Source organism: Phaseolus vulgaris, chromosome 3 (genome assembly GCF_000499845.2).
Source record: "Phaseolus vulgaris cultivar G19833 chromosome 3, P. vulgaris v2.0, whole genome shotgun sequence".
Taxonomy (NCBI): domain Eukaryota; kingdom Viridiplantae; phylum Streptophyta; class Magnoliopsida; order Fabales; family Fabaceae; genus Phaseolus; species Phaseolus vulgaris.
In genome coordinates, this window is record NC_023757.2 from 14,038,200 (window position 1) to 14,053,729 (window position 15,530).

Here is a 15,530-nt window from a genome sequence, read left to right on the forward strand (position 1 = left end):
GTCTGAAGTTGGGTGATGTTTTTGGTTTAGGTTTTGGTTTGGGGTTTAGAAACTTTGGAATATCAGTTTTGAATCTCAGACAAAGCTCATTTCAATTAGTTTTAAAGATTAAAGTGTTTTTCCATGCAAAAGGAAAAACAACCGATTAAAAGGATGAGATAATCGGTTGTTTGTAACTTAGTTGGCAAAGAAGGTTTTAAAATTGTTTTATAACTGACAAGAGCATTCAACCGGTTAATTCGTGGTTTTAACCGATTAAATGTGTGTGCTTGTAACAAGTTTTTGAAAATCTGTTTTTAACTGATTTGCTCTAACGTTAGCATTTCAAGTATTATAAATATGTGTTTGGTTCAAACGTTTAAAAGATGATGAAAGTGATTAAGATTGATGAAACAAAAACTTTTGATACTCTGAGCTGAGATTGATTTAAGAGATTACAAAACTGTTTGTGAAAAAGTTTCAACCAAGTTTTTAGCAAGATTGCCTTGTGCTTTGCTGTTTTTGAAAGAACTGATCAATAGGGTGCTGGTGTTTTGTGTCCTACCAGGTGTTTTCTAATCCTAGTCAAGTTCTTGTAATTGTTCATATAACTTTCTGTATAACTGTGTAAAATCCTGTAATGTCAGTGGGATTCTGGCTTGAGGTGGTTGTTGTGTGCAAGAAGGGTGAGTAAGCTTTGTGGGATTCAAAGTCACCTTCTTGTGTGTGGTGTTTGTGTAATCTGTGATTGATTGCATAGTGGAAACTCAGTGGTTTGACTGAGGACTGGATGTAGCTCTGTGATTGAGTGAACCAGTATAATCTCTATGTGTAATTCTCTCTATCTCATCTCTTATTAAACTATTTGTATTTTCCGTTGTCATAAACAACCGGTTAAATCGTAACTTTAACCGATTAAATTTATGATTCCAGTTTCTTTTTGGCTATTGAATTGGTTTTCTGAACTGCTTTTGTGTGTTGTTTGTTAAAGCTTCATTCTAAGCAAAGTATTTGTGAAAATAGTTTGAAAACAATTCACCCCCCCCCCCTTCTTGTTGTAGCCATCAAACCTAACAATTGACATCAAGAGCAGGTTCTTGAAAGTTATTCAAGTTTTTGATTTCTGGTTTTTGAAAATCTTTTGATGCTAATAAAATGCCCTTTGGGGAAGGAGCCTCAATAAACATGCCACCTTTGTTTTGTGGAGTTAATTACCAATTCTGGAAAGTTAGAATGAAGATTTTTATACATTCAACTGACAAAGGCATTTGGGAATCAATTGAAAATGGTCCTTTTGTACCTCAAGTTAAGAAAGATGATGTTTTAGTTGATAAACCTTCATATGACTGGACAGAGGCAGAATCTAAAAAAGCTAAATATGATTGGATAGCTAAGAACATTATAACATCTTCTTTGAGTAGTGATGAATTTTTCAGGGTTTCGCAATGTAGCTCGGCCAAAGAAATGTGGGACATCTTGGAGGTCACACATGAAGACACAAATGATGTAAAGAGAGCTAGGAAGCATGCTCTAATCCAAGAGTATGAACTCTTCAGAATGCAGAAGGGGGAATCAATATGTGATGTGAAAAAGAGGTTCTCTCATATTGTGAATCACCTTATAAGTCTTGGAAAGAAGTTTGATGAAGAGGAACTCAACATCAAGGTGTGCTGAAGTGTCTTGACAGAACATGGCAACCAAAGGTGACTGCCATTTCAGAATCAAAGGATCTCACCTCATTGACTATGGCATCTCTTTTTTATGGCAAACTAAGAGAGCATGAAATGGAGATTCAAAGGCTTGCTGTTCAAGAGAGTGAAGACAAGCATAACAAGAGCATAACACTCAAAGCTAGCAAACAACAACATGTTTCCAGTGAAAGTGAAGAGGAGAACATAAGTTTGCTATCAAGAAAATTCAGCAAGTTCATGAGAAAGAAACAAGCTTCTAAAAGGTATGACTAAAAGAAACCTAATGAATTTAATTATAACAAGTATACCTGTTATGGTTGTGGTGAACAGGGACGTATTAAGTTTGAATGTCCAAATAATGAAGTCAAAGAAAAGGGAGACTTCAAAAGGGAGAAGAAGGGAAAAACAAAGAAAGCTTATATAACATGGGATGAAAATGATGTCTCATCCTCAAGCTCTTCAGATGATGAAGAAGCAAATCTGTGTCTTCTAGCATCAGTAACAAGTAGTGTGGATTCTAGTTCAACAAGTAAAGGTACCACTTATGATCAATTGCTTAATGATTTTTATGAAACTCATGATGAAGCCAACCGATTGGCCCTTTCTCTCAACCGGTTGAAAGGATCAACTGGTTAGAAAATAAGATTAAGGATCTTGAGAAAGAGATGTACAACACCAAAGAAGATTTAGAACATCTGGATTTAATCTACAAGAATTCTTGTTGTAGTTATGAAAAAATGAATTGTGAAAATTGTGAACTTCTTAAAGAGAAGATTTGTTATCTTTTGAAAACCTTGGACAAGCTTACATATGGAAGGTCCAACTTTGAAAATGTTTTAGCCTCACAAAAAAGTGTCTTTGGAAAAGTAGGTTTGGGCCAAAGAAAAGAGAAAATAATTGCAAAACCTTTTTCAAATTTTCCAGAAAAACAATCGGTTAAAAAATCGTTTCAACCGGTTGTTACATGCTTCTATTGCATGAAGAAAGGGCATTCTGTCAGGTATTGCAGGTTTCGTAAATCTCTTGTACCTAAAGGAATCTATAAGTGGATTCCAAGATGTATTGTCAATACAAAAGATAAATCTAACACTGAAGCTCCCAAATTCTTCAAGGGATCAAATCTTAAGATTTGACAAAGTTCTTTTTTGGAGATTTCTAATTTCTTTTGAAAGGTTCAGCAAGGACTGGATGTTCTGTACTTGTCAACATATCAGGATCTTGTGCTGATTTCCTTGAGCTTCTGTAATTAGAAAATTAGTAATCTAGGGATTTAAACTCTTATTCTTTGTTAAGAGCTATCAATGTACGAAATTCAATTCAATATGCTTCTTTGTGTCTCTAAGAATGATTTCTATGTGCTTCATCTTCTCCGCATATGTTTTATAGCTTGAAATTATGTGAAAACCTAATAATTACATGCAACATGTGTTTCTGGTTTAAAATAATGTTTTTTTTTTCAGAATAGAAATTTAACCGATTGTTTCCTCGAAACAACTGATTATTTTTGTCAGGTAAGCTCTGGATGAATCTGTTTTTGATTTTTTTTTTAATTTTGGGTTTTGTGATTCTGTTAAACCTAATGACGTGTATGGTCAAACTTTTTTTAATTGATGTTTGAATACAATTTAACACTGGTACATTAGCTTTTAATAGATCAAATCTCTACCTATCTTGAAAATCAAATTTGTCTTAAATGCCTGGTCAAATATCACATGTGAATTTGCACTTTCTGATTTGACTGACTATGTCAGCTTTATTGCTAAGATTTGATTCGTTTTTGTGATGAATACTTTCTACTTTGATCAGGGGTTCTCTGCTATAAAACCCAATGCATTTAGCTACAGTTTTCACTCACAAATAGCCGGTTAAACTAGAACTGTTATTTCTATCTTCAAAAGTTCTTCTTTGCAGAAACTATTTCTGATTCAAGCAATGGCTGGAACTCCTCCCTCTACAAAAAGAATGAAGTCCAGGGGTGTCAAAAGTTCTGGAAAGCTTGAAGGCTGGTTTGCAGGGGATACCAATCTCATCAGCAAGTACCTACTAGAGACTAGTAGAAAAAATGTGAATACTCCAAAGGTTGTTTCCTTCTCTTGGATGAAACAACAGAAGTTAGATTCTGTAAGGAGTGTCCTCAAAGAACAAAAGTTGAAAAGATTTCTGAAAATCACATGGAACATTTATCCTGATCTTGTAAAGGTATTCTACACTAACCTTACTTTTGATGGTGACTCACTTATTTCTCATGTCAAATGTGTAGATATGGTTATTACAAATGAGGTATGGTCTGCTGTGACAGGGTTGAAGTCCTCTGGTCTAAGAATCAATAGGGGAAACCTTGGAATTGTGGAAGATTTTAATAAAATCCAGTTTTACAAGAGTTGTCTCAAGAATCCCCACTACAAAGTGAGGAATTTTTCTGTTGGAGGATTGAAGCTTGATGAAAGACTTGTGGCCTTCATAGTTTCATGGATTCTCACACCTAGGGGGAGCAACCACTCAACTCTTTCTGAAGAAGATCTCCCCATGATCTACTGCATCATGAATAAAGTGAAGATCAACTGGATTCACACTATCAAAGAGCATATGCGAAAAGCCATGAGGTTTTGTGATTTTCATTATCCTTATGCTATTTTGATTTCTAAATTCCTTCACTATTTTGAAGTGGATATAGAAGGAGAGCTAGCAGAAGTTATCAAGCCCTCCAACGAAATCAATAGTGGATCCCTAAGCAAAATGGGGTTTACTAAGATTGGTGGAAGATGGGTAAGCAAATATGGTGGAAGATGGGTAAGCAAATATGGTGGAAGATGGGTAAGCAAATATGGTGGAACAATTGAAGGAAATGAAGCTGAAGAGGCAACAATGCAAGATGATCCTGCTGCTGGACCTCAAAAAGGAATGTATCATGATATCAACATGGAGGAAAGGATGCCAAACATGTCATCCTTTGAAATGCAAATGCTGAATAGAATGGACACCTTTGCCGATAATCAAAGGAATCTCTATGATATATGCGAATCAAGGTTTACAAACATGGACACAAGGTTCTCTACTCTGGATGAACAAATTGAAGAAGTTCAGAGGCAGATTCTGGAACTACAATTTCAAAGGGAGGATAGCCCTTCCTTTTAGTTCAAAAGTTTTTTTCTTTTATGTTGTTTTTTAAAACTACCTTTTTGTCTATTTGATGAGACAAATAGGGGGAGAAGTATTGGGCTTTGTAATGTTCTTAATATTGTTTTATTGCTTTTGAACATTGCTTTATTATTTGCCTTTATAAACTGTTGTATCTAGTTTATTGTTTTGCTGTTATTTTTGGTTTTTAGCAGAATTTCAACCGGTTATCTCTGTATTATAACCGATTGTTCTCGTATGGTTCTGCTTCTTTTGAAAACTGATATAAAGTGTATATCTGTTTGGACAAGACTATTATGTGTTTGTTCAGTGCTTGCAGGATTCAACAGATTCTAAACAAAGAACATTTCCAAAAGCTCCCAAGGATTTGTCTCCATCAAATAGGAGGAGATTGTTGAAGATGGGAAGCTTTGATGTGCCAAATCCAAGTGAAGCCTGAAGCTGGGTGATGTTTTGGGTTTAGGTTTTGGTTTGGGGTTTAGAATCTTTGTAAGATTAGTTTTGAATCTCAGACAAAGCTCATTTCAATAAGTTTTAAAGATTAAAGTGTTTTTCCATGCAAATGGAAAAACAACCGATTAAAATGACGATATAATCGATTGTTTGTAACTTAGCTGGAAAATAAGGTTTTACAACTGTTTTATAACTGACAAGAGCATTCAACCGGTTAATTCGTTGTTTTAACCGATTAAATGTGTGTGCTTGTAACAGTTTTTTCAAAATCTGTTTTTAACTGATTTGCTCTAACGTTAACATTTCAAGTATTATAAATATGTGTTTGGTTCAAACGTTTAAAAGATGATGAAATAGAAAATTTTGATACTCTAAGCTGAGATTGATTTGAGAGATTACGAAACTGTTTGTGAAAAGGTTTCAACCAAGTTTTTAGCAAGATTGCCTTATGCTTTGCTATTTTTGAAAGAACTGATCAATAGGTTGTTGGTCTTTTGTGTCTTACCAGGTGTTTTCTAATCTTGTTCAAGTTCTTGTAATTGTTCATATAACTTTCTGTATAACTGTGTAAAATCCTGTAAAGTCTGTGGGATTCGGCTTGAGGTGGTTGTTGTGTGCAAGAAGGGTGAGTAGGCTTCGTGGGATTCAAAGTCACCTTCTTGTGTGTGGTGTTTGTGTAATCTATGATTGATTGCATAGTGGAAAATCAGTGGTTTGACTGAGGACTGGATGTAGCTCTGTGATTGAGTGAACCAGTATAATCTGTGTGTGTAATTCTCTCTATCTCATCTCTTATTAAACTATTTGTATTTTCCGTTGTCATAAACAACCGTTAAATCGTAACTTTAACCGATTAAATTTATGATTCCATTTTTTGTTTGGTTATTGAATTGGTTTTCTTAACTGCTTTTATGTGTTGTTTGTTAAAGCTTTATTCTAAGCAAAGTATTTACGAAAATAGTTTGAAAACAATTCATCCCTCTCTTGTTGTAGCCATTAAACCTAACAGTTACAGCTTGAGACTGGGGGGCTTGTGTACCGACCAGTCCTCGCTCATCGACTGACCTCAGACATCGCACACCGGTACCTGATAGTAAAAATGGGCCATGTAAGGTGGCCCCCAGATACACATATCAGGGTGTTGGTCAATCTTCGGATATCGGTACCATAAACCTCGACGTTGGAGATCGACATCAAACCTCGCCATAAGAGGGAGAGATCAGACGTCGACGGTTTATACAGTTATATTGGGCCACGCAAGGTGAGTCTCGGAATTACACAGATTATCAGTTGAAAGCATCAGATATGAGGGAAGCCTAAGTCACGAGGGATCCATGCAAGTGGTGTGTATAGCGCATTCAGGTGCGACACGAGTAAATAGTTCCGAGAAACGCTAAGGTCCATTAGGGTTAGGGTTTCCAAAGGAAGATGCATGCATGGCACGTGAATACTTCGGGCACCCATAGAAAAGATGGCCTCAGAGACTTAGTGAACAAGTTAGTACCCAGGCGGCCATTCTCTTAGCGTTGCAGTCCAGTTAAGGGAAGTTCTGTGTGCCAGATTACACTAAGATTATGTAATAGCGACGCAGGGACATTCTCCAAGGAGCCCTAGACATGGGTAAAGGAACAAAGGTAAAACCTAGTTTCAACCTATATAAAGGGTGCTAATAACCCTAGCAAGGCACATCAGTTGTGCCTTCATGTGTGACCTCCAAGATGTCCCACATTTCTTTAGCAGAGCTGCATTGTAAAACCTTGAAAAACTCATCACAGCTTAGAGCAGATGTTATTATATTCTTCGTTATCCAATCAAATTTAACTTTCTTACTTTTTGCTTCAGTCTACTCAGATGAAGGTTTATCAACTAAAACATCATCTTTCTTAACTTGAGGTACAAAATGACCATTTTCAATTGACTCCCAAATACCCTTATTAGTTGAGTGTATAAAGATTTTCATTCTTACTTTCCAAAACTGGTAATTAACCCCACAAAACAGTCGTGGTCTATTTATAGAAGCACCTTCCCCAAAAGGCATTTTATCAGCCATCAAAAAGATTTTCAGAAAACAGAAAAAAAAACTTGAGTAACTTTCAATAACCTAGCTCTTGATGCCAATTGTTAGAAATGATGGCTTAAACAAGAGGGGGTGAATTGTTTATAAAAGCTTTTCGAAAATATTTGATTAAGAATGAATCTTTATCAAACACACACAGATAAGCAATCAAACACAGAAACTGTTGCAGAATTATAACCGGTTAATATTTCGTTTTAATCGATTGTTCTTATGGCAGCAGAAGCAATTTATATCAAACAGTTTCAAGTGAAAGCAGAGATAGAGAGATACGAACACAGAGAGTTATACTGGTTCACTCAACCTTGAGCTACATCCAGTCCTCAGTCAAATCACTGATTATTCCACTATGCAACCAATCACAAATTACAAAAAACCACACCACAAAGAGGTGACTTTGAACCCCACAAAGCCTACTCACCCTCTTTGCACACAACACACACCTCAAGCCAGAATCACACTGACTTTACAAGATTTTACAAACACGTTCACAGAGTGTAATATGAACAATTACAAGAAACTAAGTAAGGGTAGAAAACACTTGGAATTACAGTAAACCAGAAGCCCTATGATCAGTTCTTGAATCACAGCAAAGCTCAAAAGCAATCCTGCTAAACTTGAAAAACTCATTTTCACAAATAGATTGTAATCTCTCTTTTAGATCTCAAATCAGAATGTAAAACTTCTACATTTCTCTCTTTAAACATTTGAAAGAAGGTTATATTTATAACCTTTGAAAAGCTACCGTTTAAGGCAGATTTGAACAACTGAATAAGTTAAAACAGGTTTTCAAAATACTGTTATGAAAACTCACTTTTAATCGGTTGAAACCACGATTTAACCGATTGAATGGTTTCAGCAGTTACACAACTGATTCAAAAGACAGTTTCAAAACTGCTTTGCCAGCTAAGTGACAAACAACTGATTGTCTTGAAACTTTAATCGGTTTTTTTTCCCTTTGCATGGAAAAAACATTTAGTTCTTTAAAACAGATTGAAACAGGCTTTGTGTACGAATCAAGGACTGATCTTACAAAGATTCTAAACCCCATAACTAAACCCAAACCTAAAAAGCAGCACAACTCTAGGTTCCATGAGGATTTGATACATCAAAGCTTCCCATCTTCAACAATGAAGACCATCCAAACTTGCGATAACGTCTTCATATGCTTCCTTAATATCCTCCATGGTCTACCAGTTGTAGTTGTTTGATAAGTGTGGTTGACCGGTTGACTCGGTCGCTGGTTGACTCGAACGACAGCCTTAGGCCCGTTTGTCTCCTCCTGAGGGTCGAACTTCCTTGGGTTGAAGAACGCTTTCCTGCAAAGACAAAAGAACACTCTATTCCGCTGCGTCGTCTGTGGTGGTTCGATGTGTCCTCAGGGTCTCCTGTATGACTGTCCTTTGTCTGGCCCCCTTGCCTAAACTGACGAGCTTTGCTAGCAAGTCAGCTCAAACATTCTGTTCTTGAGGGACATGTACTAACTCGAACACTGCGAAAGTCTCTTTCAAAATCTGAACATACTGTAGGTATGCGACCATCTTGGGGTCCTTGGCATGGTACTCTTTTTAACCTGTCCTGTTACCAGCAGAGAGTCATTCTTTGCTATCAAACTTTTCGCCCCCATCTCCTTGGCTAGCAACATTCCAACTATGAGGGCCTCATACTCTGCCTGGTTATTGTTGTACTTGAAAGCAAACTGTAGGGCCGGCTCGATCATCAACCCGTTCGGTCCTTCCAAGATGACACCAACCCCACTCCCCTGTTAGTTAGAGGACCCATCTACGGAGAGGACCCACCTTAAATATGCTCCTTCTTAGTATGTGGCTTCTGAGGAGAGCTCTACCACGAAGTCAGCGTAAACCTGGCCTTTGATAGGGCCTCTAGGTTCGTACTGCACATCGAACTCTGATAGTTCCACAGTCCAACGCACCATTCTTCCTGCCACATCAGGTTTTTGTAAGACCTTGTGAATGGGCAGGTCTGTCATCACGATCACCGTGAAGCTCTGGAAGTAGTGGCGAAGCCTTCGTGCTGAAAACACTACCGCTAAAGCTGCCTTCTCTATGGCCTGGTACCTTACCTGAGGCCCTTGGAGCACTTTACTCACGAAGTATATTGGTCTTTGTACCTGGTTCTTCTCCTGGACTAGGACTGAACTGATCGCCCAATCTGTGACTGCAAAGTACAACCGAAGCAGGGTGCCAGGTTGTGGCTTGCACAGTACTCGGGGGGTGGCCAAGTATTCCTTCAATTTGAGGAAGGATTCATCACACTCCTTGGTCCAAATGAACCTGCTATTTCTCTTGAGGCATTGGAAATAGGGATGCCCCTTGTCTCCCCCTGCTGACACGAATCTGGATAGAGCGGCCATCTGCCCTGTCAGGTGCTGCACTTCCTTCACCGAGATCGGGATGCACATAGCTATGATTGCAGCGCACTTCTATGGGTTTTCTTTTATCCCACGTTCAGTGAGTAGGAACCCTAAGAACTTGCCTGCTTTCACCCCAAACACACACTTTTCGGGGTTCAGCTTCAACCTGTATTTAGCTATTGTGGTAAATAACTCTTCCAAATTGATGACGTGTTGGTCTTTCACCTAGGAAGTGACCACCATGTCGGCCACGTATGCCTGGACATTTCGCCCTATCATGGGCGCAAGTACTCTATCCATCAGCTGCTGGTAGGTCGCCTCTGCATTCTTCAGCCCGAAGGGCAGCACTTTGTAACAGTAACAGGAGAGCTCCGTCATGAATGTCGTCTTGCATTTGTCCCTGGGATGCATGCAGATTTGGTTGTACCCTGAGAAAGCACCAGGAAGCTAAGGAGTCTACACCCTGAGGCACTGTCTACTAGGGCGTCGATGCTAGGCAGCGGGTAGGAGTCCTTCGGGCAGGCTTTATTAAGATCTGTGAAGTCCACTCACATCCTCCACTTCCCGTTGACCTTCTTGACCAACATTACGCTCGCCAACCACTCTGGCTATTGTATCTCATTGATGTGGCCATCACTCAGCAGCTTCTAGGTCTCTTCTCTGATGACTTGTCATCTGTCATCGTTGAACTTCCTTCGTCATTGGCGGACAGGTCGGACCTTTGGGTCCATGGTGAGGCAATGGCATAGGAAGTCGGGATCGATGCTGGGCTTAACCGCGGCTGACCATGCGAAAGCATCCATGTGTCGTGTTATGACCTCGACAATCGGGTCCTGTGCCTCTTGGCCCAAAGACCGGCCAAGCTTGAACTTCTTACCCCTGATCTCCCTTTCCAACACTTCCCCTACAGGCTCGGGTCGTTTCTCCTGAGCGATCGAGACAGATGATCCCTTCTTCGACTTAGCATACCCCCCTCTTCGTCTTTCTCCTCTCAATGAAAGCACCAGGGATGGCTGGTATCACAGCGTCCATGATCACCTGATAGAATGGCATGGGGCAAGCCCCAACTAGCAACGACGGGGTTCGCTCATCCACAGTACGCTCTCCTATGTTCTGCAAATTCCTGCGTAGTTCCTCATTGGTTCTACACAACTCTTCATTGTTTGCTTGCGATCTGGCCAGATCAACCAGGAAACGATCTTGGTCAACTCTAGACGCTGCTACCGCCTCCTGAAGGGCGCGTATGGTCTCCATGAGCTGTTGCATGGAGACGTTGTCCCCTCATGAGGGCATAACAGATCCTTGTCTCGTGCTCCTCATGTTGTTGGTGGCTCTCAACACGATTGCGGATGAGACCTAGTTTTATCGGGCCACACGGTGGGCACCAAATGTTCTCGCCGGTTGACTCGGTCGCTGGTTGACTAGAACGGCAGCCTCAGGTCCACCTATCTCCTTTTGAGGGTCGAACTTCCTTGGGTCGAAGAACACTTTCCTGCAAAGACAAAAAGGTGCCCTGGCGGTCGTTTGCACTCTGACGCTCAAGTCAGTAAGGGCTAAAGAAATAGTAATGTGTGTAAAGCGGTTTCAATCCTAGAAACGGCGTACCTTGCTAGGATTCTTACCACCCTATTTATAGGTTGTAACTAGGGTTACTTATGTGATGCTCCCACGTCTCTTAGTGGGCTTAGGGTTCCATGGAGAATGTTCTTGTGCCGCCATTACACAATCTTAGTGTAATCTGGCCATAAGACTTCCCTTTTCTGGAGTGCATAAACTTAATAGCGTGGCCACTAAGGTACTTACTCACGTACCAGCGCTGCGATATCATCTGTTCTGTGGGTGCCCTAAGTACTCACGTGTCATGCATGCAGTCTTTCCCTGGAAACCCTAACCCTAACGGGCCTTAGCTCCTCCAAGGAACACTTGTTTGTGTCGTACCCGAATGTACCATACACACCTCATGCATGATCCTCTTGTGACTTAGGTCTTTATCTGGTATCTGAGTGTTAACTCATGTTAACTCATACTGTTTGCGGGGTCCAGCTTATGTGGCCCATTATTACTGTTGGACCACCGAGGACCGATGTCTTTCTCTAGCGTCGATGACTGATGTCTTTCTTTGGCGCTTGTATAGTCATCATTAAAGCCACCAAATTGATCCTTCATCTGGTGATATGTGCAATCCTCATCTCTTCTTAACTGCAAAGGGTCACCCAAGAATTCACTAATGGACTCCTTGTCAAAAGGTACCCATCGCCCTCGTACTCTTGATCCCAAATCTAGAGTTCCATCTTCTCTTGCCCAAGCATTTGCATAAAATTCATGTACCACATTAGGATCATACATTTGTAAAGACTCAGCTAGCCTCATCCAATTTCTTCTTTGCAAGCCCCCTAAGAGTAGGTCATATTGTTTAGGTAGCAATTATACTATTCTCTTTGGAATAAAAGTCCAATTCTTTATATTTTCCTACCTTTTCTACTTTTCTTTGCTTCCAAACCCTGCTTCGTGTTGGAGGCTTTGGCGACTCTATTCTCACTCTTTTCCCTTTGGTCGTTTGAGCTGCAATACTCTTAGTCCGACCCATAGCGAAAATTTTTAAATGAGACACAACCTATTTCTCATATATCATCATCAATCCAAATATCAATTCAAAATTTAACTAATCTCATGTAATTTCCATAGAAACATGTGTATAAAACCCTTTTCATGCATTGTTAATTAACTATCCATATGCAAAAACCACAAGCCCAAATTAATTTTCACAAGGTATTTTAACAAACACCTTTCGTGCATGCTTCATTTTGGCTGCAAAAGGGTAAGATTTCTAAAACTAATCATCCAAAATGAAATAATCAACAATCAATCATACCAACAAAATCTATAAAGCAAAGAGGTTAACTTCATTTATCATAATCCTTTGAAAACTAAAAACACAAAAACCCCCGAACTTTAAACCCCAAAAACAGAAATCCATGATTAGAGCAAAATATAGAGATAAAAGACTTACTAGGAACACAGTGATCAAAGATTTCAAGTTTGAAAGAGGAACAATGAAATATTAGAGCGGAAATAAGCTATCACAAAGCAAAAACGAGAGCTTCTCACCAAGGTTTTTTAAGTGAATGGCACCACTGAACCCTAAATCCGCGTTTTTAATAACGTTGTCAGAGTCTTCTCGCTTAAGCGAGATATTACACTCGAGAGCACACAAAATTTTGTGCCATTCTCGCTTGAGCGAGATGGTTCCAGAGCACCAACTTTTTTCGTACTTTCTCGCTTGAGCGAGAATGCCATAATGAGCTTGCCCAATTCTTCTTATTTATGGGACAACAGTTAATATAAAACATCTAAACCTACTTTAACAAAAATAAACAATCAAATTTACTGGGTTGCCTCCTAGCAAGCCCTTTTTTAGCGTCATATAACTTGACAAAAGTTTTTATCAATGGGGATAATTATTTTGTTTGGCCAGTGCTCTTGTTCTCACTTTTGTTTTTCTTGAATATGACGCTTCAACTTCGATTGTTCCATCCATGTTTAACTTCTTGACAACCCACAATTTCTTCGTCTTCTTCATTCCTTTACCTCTACCCGCGTTGAGCATGATAGGTTGTCTTGGTTGATATTCATCTTTTTCCACTGGTTTCCCTTGATTGTTTTGGTCTCCTTTTGTCTCTAACTTTTCATGATATGTAACTTCCTCCTTTGGCTTTGAGCCTTCCATCTGCTTGTCAGTTATAAGGATGACCTCTTCTTTGGAAATCTTTTCTTGTCTCCCATTCTTATATGCAATACAGTCAGTCACATCTTTAAAAAGATTAAATCTTACCTCGTCCTCCTTAGACCTTAATCTAAGTTCTCTTTTATCCACATCCATTATGATTATAACAGTCTTCATAGAAGGTCTGCCGAGAATCAAAGGGACCTCTTCGTCTTCCTTCATGTCCAAGATCACAAAATATATCAAAAATAGGAACTTGTCTACCTTCATAAGAACATCTTCTACCACACCATAGGGATGTTTCATAGTTCTGTCAGCCAGTTGTAACTGCATCTTGGTGGGTTTAACCTCCAAGTCACCTATCTATCTTAACATGGTTAATGGCATCAAATTTATACTTGACCCTAAATCCAATAAGGCATTAACCACAATTAAATCACCAATTGACACAAAAATAGTAAAACTCCCTGGATCCTTGAATTTCTTTAACAAGTCTTTTAGCCTTAAAGTATTGCTTCCAGCTGTCGGATGTATATCTTTGTCTTCAAAACAACATATCTTCCTTCTAATTCCTTCAAAAAATGTTTGTTTCTCTGATCATCCTGCAAAATAATTTTGTGGAAGCAATTTATCAGAAAAAAAAATCCTTTCTTTTCTTTTTTTTACAGGCATAAGAGAATGGGATAATTCTTTTGAAACTCTACTCTCTACAACTTCATATTTTTCTCCCTTTTTTTCTATTTTCTACTTTTTCTTCCTCAACCTTCACTATCTCACCATCTCTCTCTCTTATTTTGTTTTTATCACTCTCAGTAGTGATTTTATTACAATGCTCCTCAGGGTTGATTGTGGTGTTGGCTGAGAATTGGCCAATTTGTCCCTCTGCAATTTGGGCAATTTGTTTGCCCATCTGTCCCATCTGAATCTCCATACTCCTAATCGTGGCCATGCTATTTTCCTGAGTGCTCACAATCTTTGTCAGAGCGTCTTCAACTTTACTCATTCTCTCAGGCATGGATGCATAATTAGATTTATGCTGTTGTTGGAAAGGTCCTTGCTTATTGGATGAACTATAATCTTGCTTCCACCCAAAATTTTGATTTTGATTTTTTTTCCAACATTGAGAATAATTGTTGGAAAAATCACCTTGCCTTCCTTGATTGCCCATATAATTTACCTCAGCTTCAGGTGAGTAGATCTGATAAGAACAATGACCATAGGATGATCAACTCCACAAAAATCACACCTGATTGATGGAGTCTGACTTTATGATGAGTGAATCACATGCAACTTTTGGGGTAGTTTTGCCATCTGTGCGATCAACTGCTCAATCTTACAGTGTTTACTTACAATAATCCTCTCTTTTGATGACCTTTTCTGTCATGTTGAGCCTGATAATCAGTTGTGGCCAAAGCATCAATAATTCTCGTTGCTTGTTCTTCATCAACAACCATCATTGTGTCACGAACTACGACATCTAGGAGCATATTCGTATCTGATCTAAGCCTATTAATGAATATGCCAGCTGAGCAATTTCTTCAGACCCATGATTTGGAAATTTCCTCAACATCATTTTGAATCTCTCCTATGTCTCACAAAAAGATTCTTCTGCTCTTTGTCTGAACATAGAGATTTCAGACTTAGCTTTAATGTAACGAGAAATTGGCTTCTACATCCTTTCATCTGGTTAGGCTCTGATTAGGATGTGATTTAAGCCACTCATTTTCTTTCCCTGCTAAAGAAAATGGAAACAAATGCATATACACATTCTCAAGATCACCTGACTGAAAACCCATAGTTCCAGCCAATTCATAAAATGTAGACAAATGTGTTTGGGGATCCTCATGATCCATCACCGTGAATTGATTGGTACTAATGAGGGTGAGGAAGGCAGACTTCATCACCAAGGCCCTGTTAGTAGCAGGTATTGCAATGCTAGAAAAGTGTCTAGGCCCTTAGTGTATGGCGTAGTCTCCAGGAGTCCTCCTAGGAGGTGGTGCTTCCTCCGCCATGATGTTATCCTCCTGAAAAGTATAAATGGAAAAAGAAGAAGTTGTTGAAGAATCCTCTCTTATGTGTTCTTGCTTCTCTTTTGCC

The 15,530-nt window shown here is 39.1% G+C and overlaps 1 pseudogene; it reads left to right on the plus strand.

Moving 5' to 3' along the window:
• The first annotated feature begins 14,974 nt into the window (after positions 1–14,974).
• On the plus strand, positions 14,975–15,080 carry LOC137808888 (small nucleolar RNA R71; annotated as a pseudogene).
• The last annotated feature ends 450 nt before the right edge of the window (positions 15,081–15,530 follow it).